This window comes from Salarias fasciatus, chromosome 17 (genome assembly GCF_902148845.1).
Source record: "Salarias fasciatus chromosome 17, fSalaFa1.1, whole genome shotgun sequence".
Taxonomy (NCBI): domain Eukaryota; kingdom Metazoa; phylum Chordata; class Actinopteri; order Blenniiformes; family Blenniidae; genus Salarias; species Salarias fasciatus.
Window position 1 is genome coordinate 17835958 of NC_043761.1, and position 17229 is coordinate 17853186.

The 17229-nt window shown below is 50.6% G+C and overlaps 1 pseudogene; it reads right to left on the reverse strand.

Annotated features, from left to right (window-relative positions):
* Nucleotides 1–4105: 4105 nt before the first annotated feature.
* Nucleotides 4106–4816, reverse strand: LOC115404695 (superoxide dismutase [Mn], mitochondrial pseudogene; annotated as a pseudogene).
* Nucleotides 4817–17229: the final 12413 nt, after the last annotated feature.

The window sequence follows — 17229 nt, forward strand, 5'->3', positions numbered from 1 at the left end:
CTTCATTGTTTCTACAGCACATTGCACATTGTTTTTGTTTTTTTCTTGATGTGCATTTTGCATATATTATTGTTTACGTATTGCAAAGGTGATTTTTTTTTTGTTTTCCCTGTGATATAATTGGCTATTTTTGTATTGATATGCATATCGTGTTATGTATCAGTGTGCATTTCATGTTTCATTCATTGTAACAGAAGTTCCTCGGTGCTGAGTGAAAGCTCGTTCATTTATCCAACTTGATTCTGAATGACAGATTGCATCAGAATGTCTAGATTTGCTTTTAGGCACTTTAATTTTTTGCAGGCTGTTGTTGAATAAAATGAATAGACATTGAAAAAATACTTTGGTGTTTGTTTTGGTGCACAGTGGATAATATTCCATGGCGAGTTCGTGGTTAGATTCAGTGATTCAGTACAGACTGAAATAAGGGCTACAGGGGAGTTCAGTCAGTCTACCTTTATTTACTGAGAACACTGGAAAAATGTTTACAAGTAACTAAAAAGTTATTTTGTCAGTAACACATTACTTTTTGGTTTAAGTAACTGAATTACTTTATTCATGAAGTAACTATTACCTGTAACTAGTTACTATTTTTCAGTAACTAGTACAACACTGGTAATCCATACTTTGGTAATTAGATATTGATTACCAAATGTAAAACCAAGCAGTGTTCTGAGGAACTCTTGTTTCTCCTGTTCGTCTCTTCAAGAAATAAAAACCTTGGGCTGACACCCCTGACCTCAGTTCAGCTGGAAGTCTGCTGATAATGAGATTTTAAGAAGTTGTTGAAACTCCGTCCTGTCCAGGGGTGTCCGCCGTATCGGCTTTAAAACACCTTTCTATTGACAGAGGAAACAAACTTGAAGAACGGCGGGGATTTCAGCAGCCATTAAAGTTCCAGTCCGTTAATCAACCCTCTCATCCTCTTAGAATGTGGATGAACGTCAGACAGTCTTGGATAAATGTGTCCGACCTGATCAGCCCAAACCCGTGTTAATGCCAGGTGTGAACGGCCCGATGTGTTGCGTCTCTCTGAAGACACAATATGAAGTATTTCAGCTGGAAAGTAACTGCAAAGCGCTCAGTACAGATAAGGCTAAAGAAGCACCTGCAGCCTGCTGAGTGTGGTTAATCGGTTTGGATCACAGTGTGTTTCTGAGTCCGTCCACAGGGTGGAAAGAACCGTTCAGCATCCTGCCTCCTCTCACATGGATCTCACCATCTCCACCAGCTCCTGAGACACTTACAGCCCAAAGTACAAGGATGACTATTGCAGCAACACATCATCAGTAGAGTGAAAGTAACCTGTCTCACGTCGGTCGAAACCCAGCTCGCGTTCTTTGTGCATTTGTCGGCCATCTTGGATTCCATTCTGAATAACCAATTTTGCACAAAAAGCCCAACAAGATTTGAATTCAGCTCCCTAAAATTAGACATTGTCAGTCAGAATATGGCAGGGCCAAACTTCACTGTTCTGCTCAGCTGGGGGTCATTTTCACTTGAGTCACTGTTTGATCTCTTAGTAATTCAAAATAAAAGGTTCAAATTTACCATTTACTATACTGAGAGGATGAAGTAGCATTATGAAACCTCTCATCAATGATCTCTCTGTTCTCTCTGTTCAAATTAGTTCTTCAGCAAGTTTTCATTTAAATATAACAGACTGTACATCTCAGTCAGGAGCAGTGTTGTGTAAAACATGGAAAGTAAAGTACTTTTCAAGTTGGAGACAGAAACAGAGGAAGTACAGGAGAAAAAAATAGTCTCAACCTAAAGTGAGTTGTTCAGACTCCATCTGATATGAGTTCAGTTTAAGATGTGACAGAATGCTGGTGGGCATTGTGAAACAAACACTTCTGTTAAAAAGAAAAGAGAGACAGAGGGTAAAGGTGATTCAATGTAGTTTCACAAGAATAATTCCTCCAGGCGCGCTGTGCTTTTTGAGTATTTATTGCTATTTTATTGCTGGATGGGAGAAACCGGAGTAAATCAGTGCTAATTCCTGCTGGTGATGGTCAAACAGGGCTGATGTGGAGTCAGCAGTGGGCGAGGGGGCTCCCACCATGCAGGGGGGCCACCTCCGGCCCCCGAGGGCCGCCGTCCTGCATGCTTTCCTCTCTCCCTGCTGCAGCACACCTCGATCTCATGTTGATGTTCATCCTCAAGTTTGTAAAAAAGCCCACTAATGAGTCTCTCAGTGTGATCGGGTGTGCTGCAGCGGGGAGGAAGATAGAACATGCAGGACGTCGGCCCTTCAGGACCCGGTTTAGACCCCCTGATGGCCTCCTGGAAAGTGACTCCACCCTTTTCTCTCCACATGTTTCCTGCTGTCTTTCCTCTCCTGCATTCAGAAAACCCTAAAAGGCTGAAAAGAGAGATGTTACTGACAGAACATCCATTTAAATCCCCCCCCACCCCCCGCGAGGCCGACTTCACTAGGTGCCGACTTGACTGTATCCCGTCTCCTCAAGGCCTGCAGTTTCTCCCCGTTTCCTGCTGTTTTTCCTCTCCTGCATTCAGAAAACCCTAAAAGGCTGAAAAGAGAGATGTTACTGACAAAACATGCATTTAAATTCTACATGGATTTTTGAATTGTGGAAAACTGAGTGTTGTGCTCATGAGTCTGGGAGTTGTCTCCTCGGATTACAGTCAAGTCGGCACCAATCCAAGTCGGCACTGCCCAACTCGGCACCGCCCCCGAGATACAGTCAAGTCGGCACCTAGTGAAGTCGGCCTCGGGGGTGGGGGGGGGGGTTCTCAAGTGGCCGAGTTGGTCGGTGCCGACTTGACTGTCAGCTGCTTACCACCTCGGCCAAAAGCCTCTTTTTTTTTTAACACGATGTCGGCTGCACCGCGGCCGGCCGGCCGGGCTGTGCAGCAAGCCTCTTTTTATCACGATTTGCACAGTTTTTTTCGTGCCGCTGCGCCGCTTCTCCTCACGCAGCAGGCGGGAGACTGGAGGACAAACTGTGTAATTCTGGTGACTGACAGGTTAGAGGTGGATGATGTACCTGGAGCTTCATGTTTGACGTTCTGTTTGAACCCAGTAGCTTAGCTACGAGCGCGCAGCGCTAGCGGCTGTCTGGTCATGTGACCGGTCCCTAAGGCATTCTGGGAATCGTAGTGCAAACAACACGATATGCACAATAACCCGCCCCGTGATCACATGGGCCACCCACACATATGAGACGCACACAGCGGGTTATTGTGCATATCGGACCACCCATGTTGTTTGCACTACGATTCCCAGAATGCCTTGGGGACCGGTCACATGACCAGACAGCCGCTAGCGCTGCGCGCTGGTAGCTAAGCTACTGGGTTCAAACAGAACGTCAAACATGAAGCTCCAGGTACATCATCCACCTCTAACCTGTCAGTCACCAGAATCACACAGTTTGTCCTCCAGTCTCCCGCCTGCTGCGTGAGGAGAAGCGGCGCAGCGGCACGAAAAAAACTGTGCAAATCGTGATAAAAAGAGGCTTGCTGCACAACCCGGCCGGCCGCCCGCGGTGCGGCCGGCATCGTGATAAAAAAAAAAGGCTTTTGGCTGAGTTGGTAAGCAGCTGACAGTCAAGTCGGCACCGACCAACTCGGCCACTTGAGAACCCCCCCCCCCCCCCCGAGGCCGACTTCACTAGGTGCTGACTTGACTGTATCCCGTCTCCTCAAGGCCTGCAGTTTGGTCCGGATGTCCCTCTCTGGCTCCTCCTCCGTCCGGTGCAGCCAGGTCTGGAAGCAGGTCTGGATCTGCTTTAAAAGCCGCTTCTCCTCAGAGTACTCATGATTCTCTCTTTACGTGTTTCTCTCTCTCTTTAAATGTTTCTCTCTATTTTTTTAATATTTCTTTCTCTCTCTTTAAAAGTTTTTCTCTCTCTTTAAATGTTTTTCTCTCTCTTTAAATGTTTTTCTCTCTCTTTACATGTTTCTCTCTCTTTACCTCTTTGTTCTCTCCCTTCCTAGTCCTGTAGTTTCCCTTGTAGCCAATTTATCACTTTTATCATTTTAGCAAGAACCTGCTCCATGTTTTGAACCTAATCCTCTATCTTTTTAATTTGGTTCTCTGCCTCTGCTATTTTTTTTATTACTGCTGTAAGCTTTCTGTTTTCTATATGGGATCATTGAAATAATCGAATTTTTGGGCAGCGGCAATGGCAAATCGATTGTGAACATCATCCCAGTTGACTACATTCCAGAGAGCTTTGACATAGTCTGATCGCCTGTTGCCATACTGACAGCAATATGCATGCTCCCACACATCAAAACCAAGGAGAGGAGTCAGACCTGTTACCCTGTGCAGCATATCCTCATTTGCACAAGTTGCAATTTCCAGTTTTTCATTCCACCTATTGTAACCCAGCCAGCTCCAGCCTGACCCCTGCACTGACACTGCTGCAGCAGACATATGTTGTTTCATATTTTCAAATGAGCCAAAGTCGCGCTGAATGGCGTCCTTCAGTTCACTTTCAGGCTCACCCCCTCCATATGGGGAGAGGCTGTTCCAAAACAGGCTGTGATTAATGTGGCCTCCAGCATAAAACCTCAGGGCTTGTTCAATGGCTGCTGGGACTATTCCATGTTCACTTTTAAGTACCTCTCCATATTTATCTTGTATCATGTTGAGGTTTTTCACGTGTGCAGCATGGTGGAGGCCGTGGTGCAGCCGCATGGTCTCTGCAGAGATGTGGGGCTCCAGGGCTCCATAGTCATATGGTAGATCTGGAAGGGTGTGTTTCTGCCTCGATGCTGCTACAGCCGGTCTGAGAGCCTGGCTGGCTGTACGCATGAGGGTTTGACCTACTCTGGACAGGATGTTCATGGTGATGCTGGTTTGGTGAGAGAAACGCGGGTAAAAATCTTTCTGAGTAGCTCTTGAAGCGGAGTTCTGTTGCTCTGTGCTTTTTCTGACAGCAAATGAACAGTTTCTCCTGTCGCAGGACATTGGTGCTTTCATGTTTGATTCTGATGATGTCATTCTTCCAGTTGCCTAGCAACCGACTGCTGCAGCTGTCTCTATGGTGACAGGCTGGAGCAGGCGTCTCCTGCTGTCCTGGTGAACTGTTCAGCTTCTGCGTGGGCCTGTGGCCAGTATGCTGTGATTTTCCTGCGGCCAAAACCAGAAACCCTTGCAGAGGCCACAATGTGCATCTTGGTGGCTCCAAATGTGATTTCCTCTCTCGAGTTTCTGACCCTGGTATTCCATGCAGCCCATTTTGGGTTGTGTGTTGGAAGACCTCACGTGGTGTTGTGTCTGGATTCAGCTGATAGTCCTGGTTGCTGGTATCCTGCATTGAGATCCAGCTTCCAGAAGGTCGTTGCAGCACTGGGATCATCCACTGTGGGTGATGTGTGTCTTTCTCTCTGGACCGCTCCAAATCAAAATGCATTAGTCGTGAACAGTGTGTTGTGTTCACAAAAGAATACAGAGCGTACTTGTGAATCATTGGGTGTGAGTAAAACATGATTTGTGTGTTCATGAGGTTTGGGCAGGATTTTAACTCCATAGACCACCAGCACACTCTGTACATAAGACATGGCGATGGAAATGGAAAGATGGAAATGGTTTTGATAAAAAATGGACTGACAATAGATACCCCCAAAAAACTCTTTTGTTTGATTTTATGTACTCGTAGTTCTACTTCGTAAGTGCTTAGCCCGCCTACGGGCTTCGCTAGTGGCACACCTCCAATCTCTGTCCAATCCACTGAGACTATACAAAGCTCGATGCACCAATCCCCCGCACGCGATGGCGCAGCGCCACGCCCCACACCGAGGTTACATAACCTCGGATGGCGCTAAGCAAACCCTTCTTCTTTCTCAGCATCTCCATGAGACTTAGAAGCCTCTTTCTACGGATCAAGATTCGACTGAATGGATTCGCCGGCCCGGGACCAGTCGCCATCGGGCGTCGGGCCGTTCTCCTGCCGCTCCTGCGGCATTCCGCTCATCATGCAGGACTGTCACGAGCTCTGCTTCCTCTGCCTTGGCTGGCAGCATCACCGCCAGCGGACCTCCTGCCCGGCCTGCCTCGCGCTGCCGCTCGAAGAGAGCCAGCGGCAAGCAGCCTTCATGGGCGCAACCTCCCCGGCTCCTGCCGGTGAGGACGACGCCGAGGAGACCGCTGCCCCCGCCGCCTACGACTGGGCCGAGAAGCGCGGCAGCGTCAGCAGCAGCAGCAGCAGCGTGTCTGTGTCATGGAGTTCGACTCAGTTCGACTCCGCCTCCACCGCATCCCGTCTCCCGCGGGGCTCTTCACTTCAGCCGCCGAGCGCACCGGCCTCGCGCTGCCGCTGCAGCCTCCGGAGCCGGTGCAGCGTGATTTTGCACTCGGGCTGGCAACCCAGTCACGGGCTCGGTCCCGGACTGCGGTCCTATGTCCCGCCATGCCATCGTTTCAAGCTCACGTGCAGCGGGACTGGGGTACGCCACTTGCCGCCAAGGGTACGGTGAAGGGCTACCGAGAGTATTCTTGTGTGGAGGGCTGGCCGCCGGTTTCCGGAGTGCCTGCCATTGAGGACTCCGTTCGGCTGTGCCTCCTCCCCCGATCCTCCGCCTGGCCCGGCGGAAAGCCCGTGCTGCCGTCAGAAAGGGACAGGGGCATGGCGAGCTTCCTGGATCGTGGCTACGCTAGCGGCAACCTGACGTTCGCCCTAGCCAATAACATGACCTTCCTCCTGGGCTCTGTGGACAAGATCTGCCACGAGAAGTCCCAGCTTTCCCCCGAAGACATCGTGGAAGTCCAAAATACGGCCGAAGTCCTGATGCGCATGTGCAGAGCCATCGCCGTCAGTGGAGGCCGCGTCATGGCCAACGCACAGCTCGCCATGAGGCACCTGTGGCTTGGTCTGTCTTCTTTATCTGAGCGGGACCAGATATACAGGTGATCATCGAGCGCCTGGAGGCAGCAGCACGAGGCTCGCAGCAGCTCGCCCCGCACCTCCAGCCCCGCCATGAGCCGCCGCCGCTCCGCGGACCAGCGGCGTCCCGCTCCTTGGAGCACCTCGGCACCTGGACAGACCGGACCGTCTTTCCGCCGATCCTCCCGGGGCGCTGATCAGCCCAGACGGTCCCGCGCTCCCGAGACACGGAGCGCCCCGTCCGCTCGACCCGCACCTGCCAGCAAACATGCAAATAAAGGCCGTCAGGCCCGTTACATCTTCGAAAGAGCAGCAGTCCCTCCTCTCCCCCGTGTTAGCATGATCGAAAAGTGCAAAACCCGGCTGGGCCCTTCTCCCTCCCTCCTCCCGCTCCGCGTCAAGGCGGCTGAGGATGGTGAGCGGAATGCGCACGGAACCGCCTCTTCACCGGCGCTTTCTTCGCGCTCTGGCCGCAATGCGGCTGCGGACGCGGGGCATAGCAGCGCGCTGGAGCCGCTAGCTTTCCCGCTGTGTGCGTCACGCAAGCGGTGCGCTGCTGATGTCTTTTCAGCGCCCCGCAAACGCTTCAGGCTGCACTCTCCACCGGCTTCGGCTCGAGTGAGCATTTCGAAGCGTCAGAGCGACGGCTCCGGCCCGGCCCGGCTCCCCGCCGTGGGGTATCCCGGCCCCGGCCGCACCCATAGCGCTCTCAGCAGCGTTTGTCCGCCGACCTCCGCTCGTGTTAAGGCCTCAGTATACTTCCCCGTCGCCGCTACGTCGTTCCTACGACGTAGACGTCGTAGCCCTACGACGGGCTACGTCGGGCTACGTCGGGGCTTGACGTGCGCCTCCCGAAAATTGTGACTTCGCGTCGTTTCGACGCGTGGTGACGTGAACGTCGAGGGCTGTGATTGGTCCGCTTTCGCGTTGTTTATAGAATAAAGTAGAACTCACCCGGAAAACTTTTCTGGCCCGAACAGTGCTTCGGGAGAAATATAGATCCAAAATTGAGCGGCGCACATCCCTATACTGTTAGCAGTGTTAGCACTGTTAGCAGACGGGGCTATGTGTATAGCCGCTCCGAAAACGGCTTTAATCGTCCAAAAGCTCATTAGTTTCACCAATATTTCATCACGGTCCGCTCAGCCTCTCCTCCACGACAGCTCGGTGTCGCCAGATATGTCATATATGCAGATATATGTTCGGTAAATGCACGCGTGTCTAGATACGTACGTCTAGAAATCTATTTCTATAGATCTATGTCTAGGTAAAGCCGGAGCTACGGAAGCCGCATTGTTGTTGTGACTGCCAGCGGCTTGGCAGAGGAGGGCGTTCCCTTGACGCAGGAGCAAGATATGTTCAGTAGCGGCGTAGGGTTGTCGGCGTAGGAACGCCGTGGCGGCGACGGGGGAGTATACTGAGGCCTTAAGCATGACGAGGCGTCAGAGCGGCGGTGCCGTTACGCCCCGGGCTGCCGACGTGCAGCGCCCCAGCCCCGGCGCCACTCATGCCGCTCCCAGCAGAGTTTCTCTGCCGAGCGGCGGACTCACGCCGGCCCAGGTGTCCGCCGTAAAGCGCCCCGATCCCGGCCTTATTGGTGTTGCTCCCGGCAGAGCTCCCTCGGCTTCCCCGTGTGTTGTCACAGCGGAGCCTCGGAGCAGCGGAGCTCTGCCGTCCCGGGCTCCCGCTATTGAGCGTCCCGGCTCCGGCTTCAGCATCACGGCCAGCGATCCGGAAGGCTCCGACATCAGCACCGAGGACAGCGACCCGGAAAACTCCGGGATCGCGCTGCCTCTGCTCGGGTTGTCCCCAGCAAAGCACCGGTCCGCGGCCCCCTGGCGGCCGCCCGCTCTCATTCAGGGGACGCCTGCTCCACAGCCCTTTTGCCGGGGGCCCCCCGTCTCCCGAGGCCGGGAGGATGGGTGGGCCGTCCCCGCTGGCCATGGTACAGCCACTCACGCTCCGGTTTCACACGTGGCGTGTTATGTTGGGACCGCTTTCTCCCTGGCTGTCCAGGACGCTGAGAAACGGTTATGCCCTGCAGTTCGCCTGTCGTCCGCCTCTCTTCAACGGCATCCTTCGTACGCGGCTCGCATGCCCTGCGGGGACGGCCGCTCTCGAGGCAGAAGTAGCCTCACTCCTCCGCCGGGGTGCGGTCACGGAGCTGACCGCGACAGAGGCGCACTCGGGTTTTTATTCCCCCTACTTCTTGGTCCCCAAGAAAAGCGGGGGTGTAAGACCCATTCTGGACCTGAGGGTCCTCAACACTCACATAGCCACCAGGAGGTTCCGCATGCTGACGGTCAAACACCTCCTGGAGAGCATTCGACCTGGGGACTGGATGACTTCGATCGACCTGACGGACGCCTACTTCCACATCCCCATTCTCAGAAGGCACAGAGCCTTCCTCCGCTTTGCCGTGGGGACCAGGTATTTTCAATACAACCGGCTCCCCTTCGGCTACTCTCTCGCCCCTCGCACCTTTACCAAGTGTGTCGAAGCAGCGTTGGAGCCCCTCCGTCGTCATGGTCTGAGGATCCTCACTTACATCGACGACTGGCTCATACTGGCGTCCTCTCATCAGGAGGCTGTGCTGCACATGACCCAGGTCCTGCACCACATCGAGCTCCTGGGGTTCATGGTGAACCGACACAAGAGCGCACTCACCCCAGCTCAGAGCATGGCTTATCTGGGGTTGGAGCTGGACTCGCTCTCTATGACTGCCCGCCTCTCCGAGGAGAGACGGACCTCCCTTCTCTCGACCCTGAGGTCTGCAGTGACCACACCCCTGGTCGGGGTTCGTTTGATCAGGACCGTCCTGGGTTTAATGGCCGCGGCCCACCCAGTGGTCCGGCTGGGCCTTCTACACATGCGCAGGCTGCAACGGTGGTTTGCACGCCTCCGCTGCGTGGGAAAGTGGGACGGATGCAAACGGTTCCCGATCCCGCCCCAAGCACGCCAGGATCTCCTTTATTGGATGGATCCTGCTCTCCTAATGCAAGGAGTTCCCCTGGGCTGCGTGTCGCATCACGTCGAAGTGTTCACCGATGCGTCTCTCGCGGGATGGGGAGGCACCCTAGACCACCACGCGGTGGGCGGTGCTTGGGATTTGACTCCCACTCACATCAATGTGCTGGAAATGACGGCGGTGCAGAGGGTCCTGCTCCATTTCCAAGCCAGGCTGAAGGACAGCCATGTGCTCATCAGGACGGACAACACTACGGTGGTCGCGTACCTGAACAGGCAGGGGGGGACCCGGTCTCCCCCTCTTCATCGCATAGCGGCGGAGATCCTCCGGTGGGCGGACCGGCACCTCGCGTCTCTCAGGGCGCGTCACGTGCCCGGAGTCCTCAACATCGGTGCAGACAGAATGTCCCGGGGAGGCCCACTCCACGACGAGTGGGGCCTGTCCCCGTGGGTCGCAGCCCGACTCTGGCGCAGGTTCGGATGCCCAGTGGCAGACCTTTTCGCCAGTGCAGAGAACGCACAGTGCCCACTCTGGTTCTCGCTCAGGTTGTCAGACGCCCCCCCTCTAGGTTTAGACGCCTTCGCACACAGGAGCTGGCCGTCGGGCATCCTGTACGCGTTCCCTCCAGTCCACCTCTTGACCCCGCTGCTGCGCAGGGTGAGGTTGCACAATCTTCACGTGATCGTGGTGGCTCCGGACACCCCGAGTGCGCGGTGGTTCCCGGACCTGGTTCAGTTGGCAGTCGGGGACCCGTGGCCGATTCCCGACGGGCCCGACGCACTGCAGCAGGCAGGAGGCGCCCTTCGGTCCCGCCCCTTCCTGGACGGGAGGCTCCTGGCTTGGAGGCTGAGCGGGTGAGGCTGGTGGAACTAGACCTCCCCGCATCCAGAGTGCCAGGGCCCCCTCTACTGTCAAGGCCTACAGGTCTCGGTGGAAGCTCTTCACATCATGGTGCTCGGAGAGGGGCTTGGACCCGGTCTCCTGCACCGTTGGTGGAGTTTTGGAGTTTCTCCAGGCCCTGCTGGACAGCGGTCGCGCTGCATCCACCCTGACGGTGTTTGCATCGGCCATCACAGTGGGCCACGGCGGTTTCGGCCGCTTTTCTGCACGCAGCCACCCGCTTGTGAAGCGGTTTCTGCGCGGGGCGTGTCGGTTGCGACCGCCCCCCAGGCATGTGGTCTCTCCATGGGACCTCCATGTGGTGTTGGAGGGCCTTAAGGGACCTCCTTTTGAGCCTTTGGAGCAGGCGGAGGACCGCTTTCTCTCCTTTAAGGCCGCCATCTTGTTGGCGCTAGCATCCGCCAAGAGAGTTGGGGATCTCTGCGCATTGTCAGTCCACCCATCCTGCATGGTGTTCAGCCAGGATGGGGGACTCGTGCACCTCTGGCCTAACCCGGCCTTTCATCCCAAGGTGATCACTTCGGACTTCCGGTCGCGAGTGATCCGGATCAGGACGTTTGACTCCATGCCTGGTTCGTCTGGGGACGACCCACGCCTGCGGTCACTGTGCCCGGTCAGGGCTCTGCGTCTTTATGTCCAGCGCACAGCTGGCTTTCGCACCACGGACCAGCTGTTTGTGAGGTTTGGAGCCCGGGGGCGTGGTTCCCCGCTGACCTCTCAGCGTCTCGCCCACTGGGTGGGGGGCGCTATTGCAGCTGCCTACGAGGCACAGAATCTCTCGCCACCAGCAGTGATTCGTGCTCATTCCACACGACGTGTGGCTGCCTCTGCGGCCCTGTGCAGAGGGGTCACGGTGAGTGACATCTGCCAGGCTGCCTCCTGGGCCTCTGCGTCCACCTTCGTGCGTTCGTATCTGTTGGATATGTGCACTGACTCTGTGGCCATGTCGGTTTTCGGCGAGAACAGGAGTTCAGTCGTCTAACCGTTTCGGTCCTTCTGGCCTGGCTGCCGCGTCCCGGGTGGGCTCGCGGACCAGGGGTTCCCCACCTGCCACTCGGCTCTGCCGCGGTCTGCGGATGTTGTTTACGGTGTTGCAGGGGCAGGAGTTCTGCCGCTTGCTGTTTTAGGGTTCGCTGCCGCTCCCCGTGCGTGGAACGCGGGCCAGGGGTCCCCCCCTTCACCGCCTGCCGCTGTGGTTTCCCGGCCGGCGTGTGTGTGTGTCGCTGTGGCGATGCTTTGTACGTCGTGGGCCGCGCTACATCGCTAGGTGCCCGCCTCGTCCTTCGGGAGTTCTACGGCCGTTCTGGACGTACGGTTTGTTTACTTCCGTCTTACGCACCAATCCCGTCAGCAGGCCAGCTGGGAGTACATTCATCGACCTACGGCCTTCGCCTTGGTGAGTACCACTAGCGAAGCCCGTAGGCGGGCTAAGCACTTACGAAGTAGAATTAGTAGTTACTGGATGTAACTCCAGTTCTACGAGTAAGTGCGTGCCCGCCTACCTGCTGGCCCAGCTGTCTGCTTCCCTTGTTTTTGCTACGTCAGAAGAAGGATTTGCTCAGCGCCATCCGAGGTTATGTACCCTCGGTGTGGGGCGTGGCGCTGCGCCATCGCGTGCGGGGGATTGGTGCGTCGAGCTTTGTATAGTCTCAGTGGATTGGACAGAGATTGGAGGTGTGCCACTAGCGAAGCCCGTAGGCGGGCACGCACTTACTCGTAGAACTGGAGTTACATCCAGTAACTACTAATTCAAAATCAAGCTGTTGAGTAAAGTGCCCTATGCTATGGCGCATGTCGCGCACTGGTGTGGATTAGAGGACGCATGGCAGAGGAAGAAAACATCCTCTGGTGAAGTAAATACAGCTTCAGTGTGTGCATGCTCTTTTTTCTTTATCACGGGTTAATACTTAAAGTTCACAAATATAAAACATTTTCTGGTTTGTGACATGTTCAGGATAATAGTGTGTTCAGTGACGAGAGTGAAACGAAGTTGTTCAAGCGTTTTGAGTGATATGTGAGCCATGTTGGAAGCTAACCTGCTGAGTCAACCATGGTCAAGCGCGAGGAATCTCCAACATGGTGAAAAGCTAATCCAGACCAGTATTGGTCCAAAGAACCATTCGAGAACATTTAGGACATTTTATGAAACGTTTTTCAAACAATATGCAGTTTACTGGGCTTTATGTGTCACTAAATGTGCATATTTTATGTTTTTTTGCCAAATACCAGTATTGCCATTAAAAATGATTAGATACAGAACAGCCACTGTGAGGTTGAATGCTATTGCTGGATCCCGTGCTTAGATTATCACGTCTAAGCTTTGTGATTTGGTTAAATTGACTTGTTGAAAATGTAAATACAATTTAGCATCCTTTGTATATAAAAACAGTGTTTAAAAAGAGTAGTTGATGATGAATGAATGACTGTGGTTCAACAGACAAGGTATAGGTTTATATATGTTTTCTGATGTCTTGTGGAATTGTAATTTGTTGGTGACGAGGATAGCTTTATAAGCTATGGCCACATGGACCTTTGGACTCTTTAAGGCCTGATGGAATGTCATTACCTGGATTATTGTTGTTGATGTGAATTGTTGGAAGAAAACATCCCTTGTGAAGTGTGTGCAGCGTGAGGATGGACAGCTGGTAACCAGCTGGGAAGCGCTGCAAAATGAGTGGTGGTTGTGTAAATATCTCCGCTGGGTTAACGCCGGGCTCACTGGCTCCGGTCGGGCTCCAGCACAGCTATGGAGTCCGTGCGGCTGAAACGCTGAGTTTAATGTGTTTTTTTTTTTTTTCCATGGAAGTGCAAAATTTGTGTTGTTCATTAGATTTAAAAAATAATTATGAATTATTTAAAATGTGGATGAAGTTTAAGTTAAAAATTTACCAGGTTAATTGTTAATTGTTCGGTTAATTGGTCACCCTGATCTGGGACTACAGATGAAAATTAGCCCATGGCTAACTCTGGAGTATTTACACCACTGTAAAAAGAAGTGTTGATTAATATGTGTTCCTGATAAATAAATGTTTCATTACCAAAAATGAACTTTAAGAGCATGTGTTGTGAGGAAAAGCATTTGATTTATTACTGCATTTGTTCGCTACCTCTGTTTAAACTGTGTTAAAGTTAAATATCTAAAATCTATCTTTGTTATAAAAATACTTGGTTCTTCATGGCCGAATCATTATTAGTCCTCATATTACTTTGAATGCATCCTCTGTGGGAAAAAAAACAAAAAACATAAATACTGCTGGTAGGAGTGATTGGGCTGTATTTTGGGTTTTCCTTGTAAAGATTTTTCACCTAAGAGCCAAAGATCCTGGTGCAATCTGCTAAAGAGCCCAAAGAAACTACAACCAAGAAACCTGGGACAATCTACTGCACCTAATTCCTAAAAGATTCTAAAAAGAAAAAAAAAAAAAAGCTAAAAGGAACCTAAAGAAACTTACGGATCCAAAGAATTCCTAAATAAAGTCAAGAAATCCCAGAGAACTAAAGAAACCTAAAGAACTGGAGAACTAGAAAGCTAAAGAATATTACAGAATTCTGAAGGAAAAGGCTGAAGAAATCTGCAAAAACCTGCAACTGAACCCTGCTGCTATGACAATAAAATACTGAAAGAAAACTCAGACCGGTTCTTTGAGTGAAATCCTGTGAAGAGAACCTTCTGTTCAAGTCCGGAACAGCACAAAAGTTCAGAGGACTTGACAGAGAGAGAGAGAGAGAGAGAGAGAGAGAGAGAGAGAGAGAGAGAGAGAGAGAGAGAGAGAGAGAGAGAGAGAGAGAGAGAGAGAGAGAGAGAGAGAGAAACACAACAAACGTTACCTGGTGTTTTTTATTCGGAATTAGTTGATTCCACATTGAGTGATTCCAAATTACATTTATTAACGTGGTGTTTAAATGGGGGGAATAAAAGCACTAAGAGAGAGAGAACGCCTCCCTCAGCCAAACAATGCAGCAGTGCCTGAAGACACACAAGCAGCACCCTGCAAGCAAACACCCACGCCTTGCATGATGAGAGAGCCATCAGCTGAGGCAGTGTGCTGCCATACCGGTCAGTCAGCGACCTCTGACCAGGAAGTGACGCGTCAGTCAGCAGGGGCGCAAAGGAAGCCAGGAAGGAGGAGCTCTGCTTTTATACTCGGCCCACCTCACCAGCAGCCAATCAGCACTGGCCTGCATGCAGCACATGGAGCAGACACCTCTATGCTGCTACATTATGGTTCACATTGTGGCTTCTGATCAGTTTCAGAAACTTTTTCAAACATTTTGTTCTGTTCTTAAAATCAAACTGAAGTCATCATTCAGTGCAGAGAATTGTATTTGTGGTCAAACGTAACTATTAAGTGCAACTCCCTGCGCCAAAAAAAAAAAGGGGGGACCATGATGGAAATGCATATAAGGAGCACACAGATGATGAGCTACAGGTGTGCGAGATGGACAGCAAAAAGTGTAAAACAAAACAACTAGCTTATCGGCTCCTACTGTGGTAACCGCATTATGTAAACAGTTGGTTTATGAGCACCGGAGGAAAATAAATTGATTTAACGTGTGAAATATTGCTTTATTGGCTCTCAGTGCGCACCTGTCCGAAACAGTTGTCCCTCTCCATCCTCAGTAGGAAAACTGAAATGTATCAGTCCAGATTGGAAATGGGCTGAACAAATGAGAAGTGAAAATGACAGATAGAGAACAGCAGAAAGCTTACAGCAATGATCAAAAAAATAGCAGCGGCAGAGACCCAAATCGAAAAGATGGAGGATTACGTTCAAAACATGGAGCAGGTTCTTGATAAAATGATGAAAGTGATAAATCGGCTACAAGGTAAAGTACTGGACTCGGAAGGGAGAGAACAAAGAGGACAGACAAGACAAACAGAAGTTTGTTTCACAATGCCCACCTGCATTCTGTCACATCTCAAACTGAGCTCATATCAGATGGAGTCTGAACAACTCACTTCAGGTTGAGACTATTCTTTTCTCCTGTACTTCCTCTGTTTTTGTCTCCAACTTGAAATGTACTTTCCATGTTTTACACAAAACAGCTCCTGACTGAGATGTACAGTCTGTTATATTTAAATGAAAAACTGCTGAAGAGCCAATTTGGTCAAAGAGATCGTTGATGAGAGGTTTCATAATGCTACTTCATCATCTCAGTATAGTAAATGGTCAATTTACACCTTTTATTTTGAATTACTAAGAGATCAAACAGTGACTCAAGTGAAAATGACCCTCAGCTGAGCAGAACAGTGAAGTGTGGCCCTGCCATATTCTGACTGACATCAGGGAGCGGAATTCAAATCTTGTTGGGCTTTTTGTGCAAAAGTGGTTATTCAGGATGGAATCCAAGATGGCCGGCAAATGTACAAAGAACGTGAGCTGTGTTTAGACCAACGTGAGACAGGTTACTTTCACCCTACTGATGATGTGTTGCTGCAATAATCCTTGTACTTTGCGCTGTAAGTGTCTCTGCAGGAGCTGGTGGAGATGGTGAGAGCCAAGAAAGCTGCTGAGGAACAAGAAATGACAAGAACCACAAAGAAAGATGAGAGAATCTGTGTTATTTTAACAATATTATGATGGTTTTATTTATTTATTTATTTTTAGAGTAAAACTCACTTTACCCAATTACCGACGTACAGACCTGTAGTCTTTGTTCATCAGATAACCTCACTTCTTGAAGAACTGCGCTCACATTTTCCAACTGATCAGGACAAAATTTCTATTTAAGTCCTGATGTTTTGACAAGCGGCCAGCCAGATTCTCACAAGAACACCCAAATCTAATTATAGGGAATTTATCCAACAGAACAACCTCACAGATGTGTGGAGGAAGACGAACAGCAAAAAGTGTTTCATCAGAGACAGTTTGCTTGGTTCAAACCTGATGGAACAGTCAATTCAAGAATTGATTATTGGCTTGTCTCTGATATAAAACACGTCTCTGAAAGCTCTATAGTCATGAAACTAAAAAGTCCAAAGATTAATGGAAATTTAATACAAGCTTATTATCAAATTCAGAATCCTGTTACAACGTTGAAAAAACTTATTTTTGACATTACAAATGATAATTAATTAATTTCACCTATTCAGAAATGGGATTATCTTCACTTCCAAAACATACAGGTTGGCGTTTTCCTGAGAGGTAAAAAAAAAAAAAATGAATTTTTGGGTACATAAATACCACATGGCAAAACCTTGCCCATCATGGCCTGTTAAAAATGATCTCTCTTTGCTACTGAAAAGTGTAAAGAGGGTCGACCGAGGTACGTTTTATCAGTTTGATTTCTAATATCAGAATACAAGTTATTATGGTCTTCTTGTTTACTTTTTTGTATAATGATGTAAATGCTAAGGGGTTTTTTGTTTTTTTTGCTCCGTTTTTGTTTTTTGCTGTATAACTTTAATTTGAGGCTCCTCCTTTTTACTGAGTAATTTGCTGTGACTTTAACTATTTGGAGGTGATTATATCTGCAACGTAAATTTACATTTTTTTATTTGTAGTT